Source organism: Podarcis muralis, chromosome 7 (assembly GCF_964188315.1).
Source record: "Podarcis muralis chromosome 7, rPodMur119.hap1.1, whole genome shotgun sequence".
In the NCBI taxonomy this organism is placed as follows: Eukaryota; Metazoa; Chordata; class Lepidosauria; order Squamata; family Lacertidae; genus Podarcis; species Podarcis muralis.
This window is the reverse complement of record NC_135661.1, coordinates 12,247,614-12,265,271: the sequence shown is the minus strand read 5'-3', so window position 1 is coordinate 12,265,271 and position 17,658 is coordinate 12,247,614. Positions and strand designations below refer to the sequence as shown.

The window sequence follows — 17,658 nt, the reverse complement described above, 5'->3', positions numbered from 1 at the left end:
ACTGACGCTGTGCCTTGGATTTCAACCTCTTTATTTGGCTAAGTGCTGGTGCAGTGGTTGATCAGCTTGCACTCTCTTTGTGTTGTGCTAATTGTTGCCCTCCACCCACTCCTTGGGTCCTGGCTGGGCCCTTCAAATCCAGAGAGAAGCTGGGATTATGCCAAAGCAGCCAGCCCACATTGATAGGTAGTAAATTACATACAATAGGATGTTCCAGCCCTGAATGACAGAAGTGTGGAAACTTGCTCCCCAACAGACTCCAAATTGGACATTTTTGGTGGTGGGAAAAGTGACAGGGAAACTAGAATGGAAAAGGGGAGCTAGCATTTGCTTGATGTGACATTGTCTCATCTCCCTGCAAGCGAAACGGAACGAGCGCTCAATCGCTGACCTCAGTCAACAACCCAACAAACTTTTGCCAACGGAGCAGGACGAAGGTTCAGGAAGCAGGTCATTGGGAAGGGGCCACAGAACTGCCGCATCCGCTCAGTTCCTCGGACCGGCAATGGCAGCCCCAAACGGTGGCTGCACCATGTCATCTTTACATGCTTCCAATGGCACCAACTGGTGTCTATCATATTGGGGTAAACTTTCAGGGGAGGGGTCTTTCTGGGGTGGCTGAGGGTCATTTCCAGCCGTCATCAGGGACCTCCTAATGAAAGAGCTCCCCACAGCTCCTAGTGCGGCAAGGGAGGTGCCAGGAATAGGTGGGGCAGTGACAAGCTGTAGGGAGACCAAAAGTACCTCCCCATACTTAGGTCAGGTGGGTCCTCTTCGCCTGGGGCTCTTCTTCGATAATATCCTGTTGTGGGGAAGCACACAGCATGTCAGAACTGGAGACACCATCGCTGCTACCACCACACCAAGCCTTGAATTGTGCTCTCTCTCCAGCCCAGCCCACTTGACACCTTCTTTGCAACTGGCAAGTGGGTCCTCCTAGGGGAGAAGAGTGGGCACTGAAGAGGAAAGAGAAAGAAGGGGGGAGGAAATGATCAGCACCCAGCAGTCCATAAACCTGGTGAGGAAATGTGCACTGTGTCTGGCCAAGAGGTACAATTTCAGGGTATGGCAAGGGAGGTACCATGAATAGGTGGGGCAGTGATAAGCTGTAGGGAGACTAGAAGTACCTCCCCATACTTACGTCATGCGGATTATGGTTTCCGTCGCTTGGTGTAAGACTGAGAACGATGCCAGCGGGTCCTCTTCAATAACTTCCTGTTGTGGGGAAGCACACAGCATGTCAGAACTGGAGACACCATCGGTGCTACCACCACACCAAGCCCTGAATTGTGCTCTCTCTCCAGCCCAGCCCACTTGACAACTATGGGAGAAGAGTGGGCCTCCTGGATCTGGGAATAAGATCCATCTTTCACCTGCACAGAGCTCTCCCTCTTCCTGCCTGTGGCTTCCAGCAACTGATCTTCAGAAACACTGCTGCCTTCCGCTGTGGAGGTAGAACAGGATCCTGAGGCACCCTGGACCTAAGATGCTCAGGGCTTTGTAAAAAAAAATATTTACTTACTATGAGGCAGGTCCTCGGCTCTACTTTATGGGGGAAGATGACATCTTCCCCCTGAAGCGCTTTATTAGAATTGTCGCTTTCATCAGACTTTTCTTCATAGCCTCATTCTAAAAGGGATTTTTTTTAATTGAGGCACCCAATCATAGAGCAGAGAGGCAGGTAATTTCACTCTCACAAATAATAATTTTCCATGATCAACATTTGTTGTTTGGAATCCATTATTATTGGAAACTGAACTTGGTTATCACTGGTTCCTCATTCATATAAAAGTGGGTTTTTTGGGGAGGGTGTTGTATGTTCACTAGGCATTAGGACACCTTTTTAGCTATTGTCAGCAAATTTTTCATGGTAGTTTCTGAGACCAAGGAGCAGTTTTTGTCCATGCATGGATGCAATGGGATGCCATTTGGAATCAGGACTCATAAATACACTGATTTAAACCACTGATTTTTGAAAACTGCAGTTTTTTCCAGTGTCTTAGAATTCTCAAGCGACTCTAGGTACTAGAATAGTTTAACATACAGTGGTACCTTGGTTTTTGAACAGCTTAGTGCACGAACTACTTGAAATTTGAATGCTGCAAACCCAGAAGTAGGTGTTCCGGTTTGCAAACTTTTTTCGGAATCTGAACTGTTTGTTTTGAGTGTTACACTTCCTTTTTCCGTGCCACACTTCCGTTTTGAGTGCCCCCACTCCTCCTTGCACGGAGTAGGAGCTGGATGGGGCTGCTCTCCTGGTGAGGTGCAGGCTCCGTCAGACTTTTCCATTGAGGGGTGCGTGGCTGCTTTCAGCTCAACAGATAAGTTGAAAGGAGCATCGGTGGCCATGCGGAGACAGCCCGACAGCTGCCTCAGCAGCAGTTTAGGGGCTCTCAGACGCAGTTGCCTCCACCTTTGCCACCCCAGCAACTATTCTGCTTGGCTGCCTTCAGGTGGTGACATGGGGGCTCCTTTGGGGGGAGAAGTTTAAAGGAGCCCCCAGCCGTGAACCCCTCAATGGAAAGTGTGACAGAGCCTGCACCTCCCCAGCTGAGCAGCCCCTCCAGCTCCTACTCGCTTGCAGGAACGAGAAACAAAAGATTTTCTCCTGACCAGCCAGAACATGGGAAGTCTTTTTAAATAATATAATTTGGAATGTATAATTGGTTTTATTATTTGTATTATGATGTTGCAAGATTTGATATGTTATTAATTGGAGTGTTATTAAAAAAGAATGATGCTATATAAAATGACAAATCTGGATAACAATACATGTTATCCCCAACTGACTCCAGCTTCTAGGCCTCAGGAGAACTGGTGCATGTTGAGCTTAAACTAGGAAAACGATGAATGGTGCATAACTGAAGTAGGCAGTGGGCTTGGCTGAGGAGCAGGGAGCTAGAAAAGCAGGTGCAAGGCTTATTAGCGCTGCTTCCGGATGCTAGACAGCCAACACACAGCCCACTTTGTTTAATCCTTCAATCGATTGCAGCAGCACATCTTCCAGCCTTTTACCATAGCTCAGAGGGCAGAAAGCTGAGACTATCTAGAGTGCACCTGCAAAGCCCGTACTAGGCAGCTGGATTAGGGGCAGTGCAAGTCACAGCCACACACAGCAGCAGTAATGAGGCTTCTGCTGTTGCCCCAATTTGTGTTCAGCAGTGAACCAAAGACAGGTTTGGCTGAAGTGGATGGCCATAGGAAACGACCCTCCTGCCGTCTTGTAAGCTTACATTCAGCGCTGTAACTGTCGTCTCTATCCCTGACCTTCTTGCCAGCTAGGTCAGGAGGATACAGAACAATTCACTCCTCCTCAGGAAGCTAGGTTGCAACAATGGCATTGGGATAATTAGTAAGCAAAAGGGCACCAGGAGCAGGTTTTGAAATCCTGAAACCTCTGCTTTAAGATTCTGGTGCCCGGTTCCTTCAACCAACTGGGAATCCTGTAGAACTGAAAATACAAACTAGACAGAGCAATGGCACTTCCAGGATGAGTCAGGCAACCTCAGGTCAGATCACCTGCACACTCACAGATTCAGCAGCACTAACTTGTGACTCTCTTTCTAATTAACTTCCCCCTGTTTACTCTGGGCCCTTATTTAGAACGCTTATTTTAGAAAGTTAGAATATTGCTTTTATATGTGCCTAGAATTGTGAGTGTGTGCTGCTGCACTTTGTTGTTGTTAAAACTACCTTTATAATAAATCCCTTATTTTTTATATTATTTCCATGTGGACCCACCTTTGTCGTTTGGGAGGGTTCAGATACACACATCTGAACTCCATGTGACTCCCGCTAAAGATCCTTTGGGAGGGAGTGTGTTCTCAGGACCACATGGGTGCTGGTTTCACAGTGTCTCCAAACACACATGTCTATCAGGCCCCATGTTAGCATGTCACAGTCCAAAGCAAGAACTTGTAGGTGCTTGGGGGGAAGCAGCAAAGTGAGATAGGGCACAATTTTCCAGGCCATCCCTGACGCAAGGGGGACAAATTTTGTAGGAAACCCTTTGAAAGCCTTCCTTCAACAGCAGCAGTCTCTAGCAACAGAGAGAGGTAGACAACTGCTCCATGTCCTGAGAGCCAGTGTGGTGCAGTGGTTAAGAGTGGTAGACTCGTAATCTGGTGAACCAGGTTCGCTTCCCCGCTCCTCCACATGCAGCTGCTGGGTGACCTTGGGCTAGTCATACTTCTCTGAAGTCTCTCAGTCCAACTCACCTCACAGTGTTTGTTGTGGGGGAGGAAGGGAAAGGAGAATGTTAGCTGCTTTGAGAATCCTTCGAGAAGTGATAAAGTGGGATATCAAATCCAAACTCCTCTTCTTAAAAAAAAAAAAAAAAAAAACAACAACAAAAACTGCTCCATGTCCTACTTGATCATACCTGTGCCAGCAAGGAGTGGTAATACGCTTTTAATAAACATGAATGCTTCAATTTCATAACAGTAATTGGAAAAAGAGTCTCATCCTAAACCCGATGCATTATCAGACAGTTTATCCTCACCTTTCAAGCTCCTTAATTAAGTTTGCTATGCGCCTCTTGTCTTCAGGACATAAATCCTTCAGAGAAGCACTCTTCATTCCTCCTTTGCCATGGACCTGAAAATTAAAACCAGCTTTTAAAAAAGCAATCATGCCCTTCCTGATTGGCGGAGGGGGCATGAACAGGCAGCTGCAAGGGATTTGTTAAAAGGAGGCATGTCTTCCTGCCATAGCTGTCAACTTTCAGATTTGAAAATAAGGGATCAGCAGCCTCGAAAATAAGGGATCAGCAGCCTCTCCTGTCCCGGGAACAGTCTAAGGGATATCTAACAATCCGGGATAGCAGCGGGAAGCAGCGGGAAACGGTGCTGAAATAAGGGAATTTCCCGGGGGGAAAGGGAAGGTTGACAGCTATGCTTCCTGCTCCTCCTATTTGAGGCTGAAAGGCAGCTCATCTGTCACAACACTATACACAGCTGCAAGACTCCCTAAAAGAAGCTTTTAATCCTTAGGCACTGTGACAGAAACTGGTCTTGCTTGCCCCATTCTGGCCCCAGGCTTGCAAGTATTAATCTAGCCTGTTACCAATACTAAAGAAGATTTTTAGACGCCTGGACAAGGAGGATTTTTCAAGGCCTACACAATTACTTTATCTTTGCCCCTTGAATGCCACAATGATGGTACAAAAAAAGAAAGAAAGAAAGGCTTCTAAGCCAGATACAAACAGCCACTTTTCAGCTGTGGGAGAATAAGAAGAGAGCAAGGGAGGCAGGAAAAGTCTGCATTAACTGACTGCTCGCTGCCACCATCCTAGACCACGTTTACATTATACCTAATTTGTTTGTTTCAGTATTTTAACAACAGTAACAACCGTCAGACTATAAAAGCAGGCCAACAAAACTCTTGCCTCACCTTCTCTGATACCTCTAAGTAAGGAAGAGCCAATTGGGAGTTGGCTAGGCAGGCAAATGAAACTCAAAAGCCCGGATCTAATTTGTCAGGAAGTCAGTGCGTACAATGACATTATTCACAGTTTGATCTCATATAATCCCAGGGTAGAGAAACTGCCTGAGTGTGCATGTACACTACCTTGGGCTCCATGATGAAGGAGAAGGCTAACTGTAAGCAAATAAACATGCAAATATGAGCAGCTAGAGATCAAATGTTCCTAAATGGAAGCTTTAAGCCATTTCTCTAGCTCTATAAGGAGTACCTAAGGCTGCCTGCCAACCTGTGAAAATGAGATGATGGTGCCTAAAAACACACCAAGATTTTTCCAGCCCTCCTAAAGGACCTGAAAAGGTTGTATCCCTAAGTTATCATTTGAACTCTTTTACTTCTAGCCCTCTCCCCAAAGATACAAACAGACCCCCAATCTCATTTTAACCTGTTGCTCCAAAGTCGCTGAGACAAGGGTGCATGTGCACAGAGTGAATCCGAATCAGGTCCTGGCCCAATTCACTACCCAACAATTCAAGCTAAATTTGGCAACCATTCAAAGATCATACCTGGGACATAGACAGGTGGCTGCTCTTCATCAGAAACTGAATGCAATTTCATTCAAGGAAAGCAAGGGCAAAAGGTTTGTTCCCATTCTACATTTTACAGTCTGGAAATATTATCTCCATGACTGAGCTAGTCTGAAAATTCTTCTGCATCAAAATTGAAGTTCAGACACAGCCCAACACTGACTGGGAGACTACAGACATTTCTGTAAATCCACTTTGTTATTACTCTTAAAAAGACCTGAATGAAAAGTTGTCTTTTATTAAAGACCCTGTAACTAGCTCAATCACGGAGATAATGAGCCACATTTATTTGTATTAGCCTTGATTATAAAAGCAACTCCTGGAGGCTATACACTCAATGAATGCTCCTCAGACTCTTATTATGGACACAGACTAAGCTTTAAAGTCACACATTTTTGAAAAAGCTATCTGGGGTTCTTACAAGCAGGTACTGGTATTTGGGGGATCAGGAGAGAAATCTGGGTAAACTGCACCCGCAAGAACATACCATGGGACCCTTCCCTGTTGGACCATCCAGACTGCCATCAGACTGCATATCTTTAGCAGTCATTTATCAACTCATAGTAGATTCAATTAAGTTGGCCATCAGCCCATTGCCAAGTATTGGCAGCAAGTTACATCCAAGAAGTTGTTCTCCACACATCATCTCTTCTAGATGCTGAAAGGAAGCTTCTTACTCTGCCCCAGTGGGCCCGGGGGGGGGGGGGGCAACCAAACAGACTAAAATCCATATGGAAAGATTTAGTTTAAATACATCAGCTGAAGACCTATGTATGCAAATTAGTTCAAAAAGGATGTGAACATATTAATACCAAACAGATATCTTGGGAAAGGAGAAAGTATATGTGGATAATGACAGTAAGGTACAGTAAATGCAAATAATTACAGTACATGGAAAATAGCACGTTTATGCAATTACTTGCATATACTGCTCCTTATGCACTGTTCCCTAGTCAGGTACTATTTATTTTTCCTCCTCTCTCCCCATTTCTATCTATTGACTGTAAGTCTTTGTTAGCATTTTATTCTTGTGCACTGCACTAGTACTTAGCCAAATAAAAAGGTTGAAATCCAAGGCACAGGGTCCAGGTCAATAGTAAATGCAGGTCAGTAGTCACTGCCAAAGATCCCGTTGGGGGAAGGTGGTGCAGCAACAGTTACGTGCACCCGGAATATGACCACATGGAGTTAATTGTAAACTGCTCATCTAGCTCTTTTTAGCTGGAGATGCAAGATGTGTGCCCCCCCCCTTAGAGATGTTAGAATCATAGAACTGCAGAATTAGAAGGAATCCTAAGGGTCCTCTAGTCCAACCCCCTGAAATGCAGGTGGCCATTACGAAGATTGAACCTGCAACCTTGCCATTATCAGCACCACGCTCTAACCAACCGAGCTAACTAGAGCAGGGGGGCCTTCTTCTGTAGAACTGCAATGCGAGGCCTCCCACAACCTACTCACTTTGCCTCTGGGAGCCTGGAGGTCGGAGCCTCCCTTTCTAGCTCCATACAGAAGTAGGACCATTTGTTGGCAGGGACCGGCAGTCTTTCCTGTTGCGAGTGGGACACCTCATTCTGGGGCCGAAAGAGGCTCTGGGTCTCTTTCGCAGGGTCCCGGGCTCGGGGGTCCCTGGGTGAAAGGGAGAGGCTATGGAGACACACAATATCATACATAGGACCCCTCAAGGGCCATGCAATATACGTCTCCCCCCCCCCCCAGCCCTGTCTTCATCCCAAGGGCAGCCACCAAAGTTAGCAAAACTTCCACCACAGGGAACTACTGTACAAACAAAACTTGAAATCAGCGGCAGCAGCTGAGAGAGTTGACGGGAAAGGCGGGAAGCCCCGAGTTCACGTCTCAGTTCTGCGCGACTATTAGGGTGGCCGCGCTGTGCACAGGATGGACACCTAGAAGGAGCTCTGGGGAATGTAACGTATTAGCAGCACCATTTGCACTAGAATCTGAAGCAGCAATATTTCCAACCGGCTCTTTGCCGAGGAGGGCGAGGGGCAAGAGAGAGCGGGTCGAGGGTCAGCCCGCCCTGGGAGTGGGGCTTCAGCCGTAGCCCCCGGGCCTGGCTCTGCACTCGGGGACAAAGCCCACGGAGCGAGCTGGGCTCGTTTTCTGAGGCAACCGGGGCGGCTCTCTGCACATGCTCAGGAACCACGCCGGCCTTTGCCATCGTTTATCACCGCCCCGCCGTCAAAACAGCCCCGCCCCCACGCCTTTTCTTCTCCTCCCGCCGCCTCCCTCCTGAGGGAAGGATACGCTCCTTGCTCCAGCGAGCAGCTCCTTCCGGTCCCACAGCCAGATCCGCCATCTTGAAACAACTGCCCCTGCCACTCCAAACATCCCCCCGCCCCCCAAGCCCGACTCTCGCCTCCCATTGGCGAGAAAGGGAGGAGTGGGAGCCGGCTCTCCCATTGCCTTCTGGGACTCGTAGTGCCTGCTCTCTATTCCTCCCCACCTACAGAACGGAAATGAACGACAGGGAGGACTGCGTTTCCCAAAAGGCACGGCGGTGCGGCTTCTGAGCTACGGGTCGCGAGAAGAGGCAAAAGGCCCCCACCTGGCGCTGTTTTCCCTCCCAGGTGTGCAGGTGCAGGTGGTCAGAGGCTGATGCGGGAGGGAGGAGGAAGAAGAGGGAGGAGAAGGCCCTGCGCAGCGTCAGCAGCTCCAGCCGCACCAAGCCCTACCTGGAGAAGCTCCCCTGGCGTCCCTGGTTGGCATGGAAACTGCCAAGGGATGGAACCGCAAAGAGCCTTTCTTCCCTCCCTTGTTCATTCCATGGCGCTTCCTCCCCTCCCCTCCCAACAGCCCTGTTGTTGTACATCACATATGCTTTAACCCTCTATGCTCCAGTCATGATCCTAAAGAAAATCGCTACCCCACGCTATGCTGATGAATCTCAGAAGAAAGGGAAAACTCCCCCTCCCTTCCTCCAAGCTGGTTCCTGCTAAGATCTGCAAAAAATTAAAAATGTTGCACCCATTTTCTTGCTTTGCATAATTTATTTGGTAATGTTTACTTTTTTGCATAGGCAGAAAGTTAAAGAATAGAACGTCAAGCTTCATAATCCATAAATGAATCAATTGTATTATTATTTACATATGTGGGCTTCATCAGCTGTTTCCTCTTCTGGGGCTGTAAAAATGTTATCCCCAAAAGGCAACAGTCTTCCCCGGCCCCCTTCTCTGTCTTTCTGGCTCTGCCCACCCTTGTCAGGAACTAATAAGCCCTGCAACCCCAGGCAGGGTGGGGGTGGGGGGAGGCAGGTTGGACTTCCTGCAACTCCTGCCTTTGATGCTCAGTGCCATTGTCTGCCCCTCTGAGCATCAGCCTACTTCTTCAGCTGGAAAAAACTAGGTCAGCCATGTGCCAAGGCCCAGCGCATGAGCGCCATCTGCAGGTGGAAGGGTGGCAATGCATGGGCTTCTTCCACACTTCCTTGATGACCAAAGGATGCTACTGTCTTGCCCCCCTCCCCGCACCCTCGGGCTCCTGCTGGGGCTGCAACAAATTGGCTCCCAAATGGTTCTCCCCTGCACTTTATGATCTCTGAATTATTCTCCAGATATTCTCTCAGCGCTCAGCTATTTTGCTTGGACACCACATGTGGATAAATGGCCTCTCTTGTGGTTTGCACCTTTCCAGGTCTCAGCCTTGTCCAGTGCCGGCGGAGCAGAGAATCTGATAGTCCTGGAGCGAGAGAAGCACCGGCCCCATGACGTTGGCTCTGTCCGATGGGCCGGCAGCACCTTTGGACCCATGCAGAAGAGCCGGCTGGGAGAGCACGAGTCTGAGGCTCTGGTGAGGATGCTCGACAACCTGGTGCTTTTGCAAGCGCAGATGCATAGCGCCCATTTTCCTGGACATGTGTCCCATCCTCCCTTTCTCTGTCTAGTGCAGGGGAGCCTCTTCCCACCTGAGGGATGCGTTTCCTTCTGGGGAACCTTCTGGGACCCACATGCCAGTGGTGGGTGGGGCCAGAGGCAAAAATGGGCGGAGCAATTGATGCAGATGTTACCTTGGAACAGTCTTCTTCTTTGGCGATCACTCGGAGCCGAGTAAGATGGTTTTGGAAAAAGTTTTGGAAAAGTTTTGGAAAAGCTTCAAAAATCACCGAAGTCTTCAAAAACCTCAAAAAAGGCTACCACACCGCGTGCTATGAGTTGCTCCTCGAAGTTAAGTCGCAACTGTATTAACGGTGTTAAGAAAAAGGAAACAAACTTGCAAGACGTTTCCATCTTGCGAAGCAAGCCCATAGGGAAAATCGTCTTGCGAAGCAACTCAAAAAACCAAAAACCCTTTCGTCTTGTGGGTTTTTTGTCTTGCGAGGCATTCGTCTTGCGAGGTACCACTGTACTTGACTGTAGCAGGCAATGTTCGTATGCTACATTAACAGGAATACACATGGCAGCCAGAAGAGGGCAGCCTAATCCCATAGTCTGCTCGGCTACAGGTTTTCTAAGATAGAGAGCGGACTTTATATCTTGTACTGGTGAGCTACAGACAGGCATTGCTGCATGTAGGTGACTGGACACTCCAGATTTAATAGATTTGATGGGGAAGGAAGCTTATTTCAATGGTAAGGTGTCTTTATTTCAACTTGTGGCAATAAGCCAGCTCTGCTGTGTTTGGGGGCCCTTCTGTGCTTTCTGCTGAGGGGCCCCCGACAGCTGCCACACAGCTGCCTTCTTTCCCCCAGGAAGCTCTCAAGTTGTGCAAAATTGTGGCCTTTGAAAGCTCAGCAGGCCATTTAAAATTATTTTCTTTTATTATTCGTCCTGCTGGCAAAGACCTGAAATGAATGTTTGCAAAGATTCACCCAAGTTTCAAAGCTCACCAGCGATTCCAATTCCTCCATTCCCCGTAGAAAGTGTAACATTTCCATTTAAAAGATTGAATCCCCATTTTGAATGTGAATGTTTGCCTCAGAATTTCTGCACCCTCTTGAGTACTTTCAATAGAAGAAAAGAAGATCCTTGCTTAATTCCAGGCCCAGTAGGAAGGATTCCATTGATACACTAGAAACATCTGAAGAGCTAGCAAGCAGGACAGGAGTGCCCCAATCCCTCTCTTGCTCCTGATCTGACATTCAGAAGCCTCCTATCTGCAGAGCAGGTAGGAGGAGATTGGCTCTCAATCCTCACAGCGATCATATTTCCAGTTACAGATAGGTAGCCGTGTTGGTCTGCCATAGTCAAAACAAAAAGACTGTAAGACCTACTGCTTTTTCCTGTAAGACCTACTGCAGTCGTTAAGAGTCGTCAACAGGCTCATCACAGCTATCTGCCAATCACCCATTCCCACCACCCTTCTGAGTAATACCCCTCCCCACCTTCTCACTATATAGAAGGATCTGGCAACTTCTGTTTCAGTGTATCTGAAGAAGTGTGCATGCACACGAAAGCTCATACCAAGAACTAACTTAGTTGGTCTTTAAGGTGCTACTGGAAGGGAATTTTTTTTTGTTTTAGCGATCATATTGTTACATGCAACCTCTATCTCCGAGCAGGGTGAGACTTCAGGGGTTCCCGCTACTTACCCAGGTTTGTGTTTCTTTCAGAAATCAGGCACACTGGAGACTGCAGTGTCTTTATGAAGTATGGTTTATTTACACATATTTACAACCTGCGTCTAGATGGAGAGAGTTCAGAGCATTCACATCCCAAGTGGGTCTGGCTTCCCCCTTTAAGGGGGACTCCAAGGACAGCAAATAGCCATCCTCTGTCACTCTTTGTTTCCAGCCTGTCATCCGCAGCTCACATGGAGTCCTGCCCCTGCTTCTCCTCCTTGCTGCTAACAGACTCCATGCCTAAATTGAAATCCTAAACTTGCCCTTTGTCTGCTACCATTGGGCCTTTGCCTCTGCTACTCACTGGGGAGAGAGGGCTCCAACCTCTCTGCCAACTGGCCATATTTGCCTTGCCAATCATTCTTAATGGCCCAGAACTCTGGTCTCTTTGTTGATTGCTAATGGTCTTCAAAACTGGTTTGGCCTGTCTTTTTTGACACTACTAGAATCAGCGTCTGGAAGCTTCCCTTAATACCCCAAGCACTGGTTTATTTCTGACATTTACCAAATCTAAGAATTTAGGGAGGTCTGTGCCCCTGGCATCCCACAAATTCATAACAACATTGAGCAGCCCAAAATACACACATTATTCCACAAACATCTTTGGCGCCACTAATACCACACCTACCTTCATGGTAGTGAGTTATTGGACTACAACTCCCATCATCCGGACTAATTGCTGGTCCTGGGAGCCTCTGGGGCTGCTGGGAGTTGGAGTCCAGCAACATTCGGAAGGCACCATTTTGAAGAACACCTGAGCCACATAATAGGTGTGCTCAAAGAAAAGCCTTTTTTATACACACCTGTGAAACAAACTACTGGGTTACGATATACAGAAGAAGAGAAGGCATATGGGTGGGGGAATAAGGAGGTTCTGTGTCTCCTCGCTTCCTTTTCTGACCAAGGGTTCAATCCTGTGGGGTGCAGCTGCAGCCAGCACAGCATGATGGGAGTTGTTCTTCAGAGTTGGCCCTCTGTGCAAGGAGGGTGGTGGCATCTGAAGAATCTCACCTTTGACTAAGAAGGACCCAGGGGAGCCTTGCTCCTTACTCTACCCATCCCTCTGCTAACATGCACAAGAGGCTTGTTCTCCAAGCCAAAACAAAGTGTGCAGCAAACCCTCCAGCGTGTTAGTCATCGCTTGACACTCACCCATTTGAGGTCTCCTGCTCTTTCCTCCCCGTGACTTTGAGCACCATCTCAGAACTTACCGTAACGATTGCTAATCAGTATCTGTGGATTAATTGGGCAACCCACGGTCTGGGGAATGTGCTGTTATCGGCAGAGAACATCTGTCTGAGTTGTAGCAGATGGTGATTAATGTCTGGGGGCGGTATGGGGTTGTGTGAACTCTGGAAATGTGAGGGGAGTCTCCGTCACGCCAAGGATATTCCATCAGGAACATCTGCAGTGCTGGATGGAGGAGGAGGTGGCCACGAAAACAGAGAAGCTGGGAGCCTCCATGACCAAACCACTTCAAAATATTTTTCTAAAAACTGGGTTAGAATTAGGGATGCTTCCCTGGTTGAAATATGGCGTTATACTGCTATAACATTACAGTGTTCTGAAACAAATGTGGGAAGAACCCTTTTCGGTCACCGAAAGAAAGGCTGTGTTAGGTTTTCTTTATTTAAAAAAAAATAGTATTACAGTGTCACAGCACAACATTTTAAAAGTCTTATTAACGGGGGGTGGGGAGACAGCTAGACAAGCATTTTAGTGGTAATTAAAATACTGTTTGAAAAAGAAACAAGTGATAACATGGAACTCACTGCAAAGGTTATGTGTGCTTAGTTTAGCTAGCTTCCTGTTCCCCACCCAGATCACCTGTGTCTGTACAGTTAGAAGGTTTGGGTCCCATTTTTGTCATGTTCCGTCCACACCAGTGTGGATGGAACATGACAAAAATGGGACCCAAACCTTCTAACTGTACAGCGTGGGAAATCAAGCGCAATTCTGCCTGCAGCATACAATGGACTGGGTATTCCTAGGAGCCATTGTTCTGGAAGCAGCCCAGGTGTCTGCAAGAAGGATTTGGGCTAATCTCAAATTATTCAGAGTTTTTGGTGAACATTTTGGTAAACTCCGTTCAGCAATTTTTGATACTCGTTTCAAAAAGGCTTTCCTTTTTTCTTTTTTGTTTACCGTATTTTTCGCTCTATAAGACGCACCAGACCACAAGACGCACCTAGTTTTTGGAGGAGGAAAACAAGAAAAAAAATATTCTGAATCTCAGAAGCCAGAACAGCAAGAGGGATCGCTGTGCAGTGAAAGCAGCAATCCCTCTTGCTGTGCCGGCTTCTGGGATAGCTGTGCGGCCTGCATTCACTCCATAAGACGCACACACATTTCCCCTTTCTTTTTAGGAGGGAAAAGGTGAGTCTCATAGAGCAAAAAATACGGTACATTGCCCTTCATTGTCCTTCACCCAGTTGCCTTCCCTTGCCTTCCGCGGTGTCATTACACAGCCAAAGCTGATTGGCTTTGTAGCACTGTGACATCGTTTCATTGATCCCTGATTGGGAGAGATTCCTCTTGAGACTAATCCAGGAAGAAGGAAAAGGAAATGCTGCGAAAGGAAATGATGGCACAGCACCAAAGAGGACCAACCTCCCCCCACCCCAAATATTCACAGAGTCTAAATTGCAGGGAGGTGACTTGTTTCCGGCAGAGCTTTGTATAGTTTGTGCTTTAGTCTCCACGTTTTGGAGCAAACAAACTCAAACGTGACGCTCAGAACATGGTGGCAGATTATATTTTGCAGCTGCTAAGTGTGCTTTGCCTCCAGTCCCGTGGCGCCGAGCCCATCACTAGACAGAAGCCCATTAAACACTCTTTGCTGAAGAGGCCTTTATGCAGTGAGATCTGAAGTGGGCTGAGTATTGACTTTCCGAAGGGCATGAATTGGTGGCTGCTTGGGGGCCACGCTTAACGGTCTCAAGGCAACTGAGCCCATCCAGAGCCCCTCTGCCTTGTGCACACACAGCTGCTTAAGAAAATTAAGAAGCTCTTTGACGAGGATCTTCTGAAAGGCCTAAACATGCCAGATTTGGCTAGACGTGCTGGCAGGAACCAGGGGCGCACAGGACAATCTCTCGGGTGGCTGGCAGTGAAGCTGAGGGTTGGCAGGAGCAAAAGGTCAGTGGGCTGGGCTGGCCAGTGGCGGACCTACATTTGGGGGGCCCTGAAGCTTGAACATTAAAGAACCTTTTAATGAGGGTGAAAGAGGAGAGCGCAAAATATGGTTTGAAGCTCAACATAAAAAAACCCGAAGATCATGGCCACTGGTCCCATCACCTCCTGGCAAATAGAAGGGGAAGAAATGGAGGCAGTGAGAGATTTTACTTTCTTGGGCTCCATGATCACTGCAGATGGTGACAGCAGCCACGAAATTAAAAGACGCCTGCTTCTTGGGAGAAGGGCAATGACAGGCCTAGACAGCATCTTGAGAAGTAGAGACGTCACCTTGCCAACAAAGGTCCGTATAGTTAAAGCCATGGTGTTCCCAGTAGTGATGTATGGAAGTGAGAGCTGGACCATAAAGAAGGCTGATCGCCGAAGAATTGATGCTTTTGAATTATGGTGCTGGAGAAGACTCTTGAGAGTCCCATGGACTGCAAGAAGATCAAACGCATCCATTCTTAAGGAAATCAGCCCTGAGTGCTCACTGGAAGGACAGATCGTGAAGCTGAGGCTCCAGTACTTTGGCCACCTCATGAGAAGAGAAGACTCCCTAGAGAAGACACTGATGCTGGGAAAGATGGAGGGCACAAGGAGAAGGGGGCGACAGAGGACGAGATGGTTGGATAGTGTTCTCGAAGCTACCAGCATGAGTTTGACCAAACTGCGGGAGGTAGTGGAGGACAGAGGTGCCTGGCGTGCTCTGGTCCATGGGGTCACGAAGAGTCGGACACAACTAAACGACTAAACAACAACAAAGCTTGAACTGTTATGGCGGCCCCTTCGCAACCAGCAACGAGATCTGGGTACCCACTGTTATCTTCTTAAGTGGGACTGTTCTGTGACAGATCACCACAATTTATTTATTTTTAATAACTACAACACCTCAGATTTTGATTAAAATTGCAGTACTGGATTATTTCACATGTCAAAGTCACTGGTGTGAAAACAAAATTCCTACACCTTATAGTTTTCGAGTTGTGTGACTCAAATTGAGTCTACTAAACCTAAAAATTTTTAGCAATGTGGACTGAAGTCACTTTTGGGGCCCTCCTGCGATTAGAGGTCCTGAAGCTTAAGCTTTATTAGTTTCATAGTAGATCTGCCCCGGGTCTGTCTAGGCCAAGCCTCTTCCTCTGCAGCGACCAGTCCACGTTTTAATCTCGAACCGATTAATCTATCGCAACTAGGGCCAGGGCCTTTTCAGTACTGGCCCCGACTTGATGGAACGCTCTGTCACAAGAGACTAGCGCCTTGCGGGACTTGACATCTTTCCGCAGGGCCTGCAAGACAGAGCTGTTCTGCCTGGCCTTTGGTTTGGACTCGGTCTGACCCTTATGTTTCCCTCCCCTTACGGTTTTGATCTATGGGCTCCTTTTAAAATGAGGCTGCATTTTAAATTGCATTTTAACCTGTATTTTAAGTTGGTTTCCCCCCCCCCCCCTATTATGATTTTACTGTAATTTTACTGGTGTTAGTTGCCCTGAGCCCGGCTCTTGCCGGGGAGGGTGGGGTATAAATAAATTTATTATTATTATTATTATTATTATTATTATTATTATTATTATTATTATTATTATTATTTTATTTTTATTATTATCTCAGTCTCACTTTTAGGGGAAAGGAGCAATGCACCGTCCCTGGCATCTCAAATTTTGCTATATTCTTGCTTGCTTATGTGATCAGGTACAGAGACTCTGTCAGCAGAACATGAGATTTTTAATCTCGGGGTCATGGGGTGAAGCCCCATGGGCAAAAAGATTTTGGGGGGGGCAAAAAGATTCCTGCATTGCAAGGAGTTGGACTAGATGACCCTCACAGTCCCAGCGTTACAATTCGATAATTCTATGAATAGCAAAAGAGTGCCGGGGAGGAGGTTATAGACACATTTTCCACGCTGGTTCCCACTGTAAAACAGGAAATATGTATGTAAGTGAATGACCTGGTCCCTTGAACACAATTAATTGTACTACCAATTTGTCAATCCTGTTGTAATTAGTATTAGCATTATATTAGTCATAGTATTGTTATGAGGTGGCGGTGGATTGGGTTGTATGCAAGGCAGGGTTGCCATACGTCTGGAATTTCCCAGACATTGATGGGAACCCGCCATCAGAAACAGCTTCCGGGTGGAATTTCCTTAAAAAATACAGTGGAACCTCATTTGTCGAATGCTCAGGAAGTTGAACATTTCGGCTTTCGAACGCCAAAAACCCGGAAGTGAATGCTTCCGTTTTCATAGAATCATAGAATCATAGAGTTGGAATAGACCACAAGGGCCATCGAGTCCAACCCCCTGCCAAGCAGGAAACACCATCAGAGCACTCCTGACATATGGTTGTCAAGCCTCTGCTTAAAGACCTCCAAAGAAGGAGACTCCACCACACTCCTTGGCAGCAAATTCCACTGTCGAACAGCTCTTACTGTCAGGAAGTTCTTCCTAATGTTTAGGTGGAATCTTCTTTCTTGTAGTTTAGATCCATTGCTCCGTGTCCACTTCTCTGGAGCAGCAGAAAACATCCTTTCTCCCTCCTCTATATGACATCCTTTTCTATATTTGAACATGGCTATCATATCACCCCTTAACCTCCTCTTCTCCAGGCTAAACATGCCCAGCTCCCTTAGCCGTTCCTCATAAGGCATCGTTTCCACGCCTTTGACCATTTTGGTTGCCCTCCTCTGGACACGTTCCAGTTTGTCAGTGTCCTTCTTGAACTGTGGTGCCCAGAACTGGACACAGTACTCCAGGTGAGGTCTGACCAGAGCAGAATACAGTGGCACTATTACTTCCCTTGATCTAGATGCTATACTCCTAATGAACGCGCCTCGGAAGTCGAACAGCTTTTGAGGAACGTTTCTCCATTTTCTGAATGGAATTTGCCTATTGCACCTTGG

The 17,658-nt window shown here is 47.3% G+C and overlaps 1 long non-coding RNA gene across 1 annotated transcript; it reads right to left on the bottom strand.

Annotated features, from left to right (window-relative positions):
- Positions 1-14: 14 nt before the first annotated feature.
- On the bottom strand, positions 15-8,355 carry LOC114602674 (uncharacterized). Its single transcript, XR_003707965.2, has 5 exons — positions 8,274-8,355; positions 5,988-6,023; positions 4,502-4,596; positions 1,142-1,215; positions 15-956 (listed from the first exon to the last, which is right to left on the bottom strand). It is a non-coding gene; the product is annotated as an uncharacterized LOC114602674 (long non-coding RNA).
- Between the last annotated feature and the right edge of the window lie 9,303 nt (positions 8,356-17,658).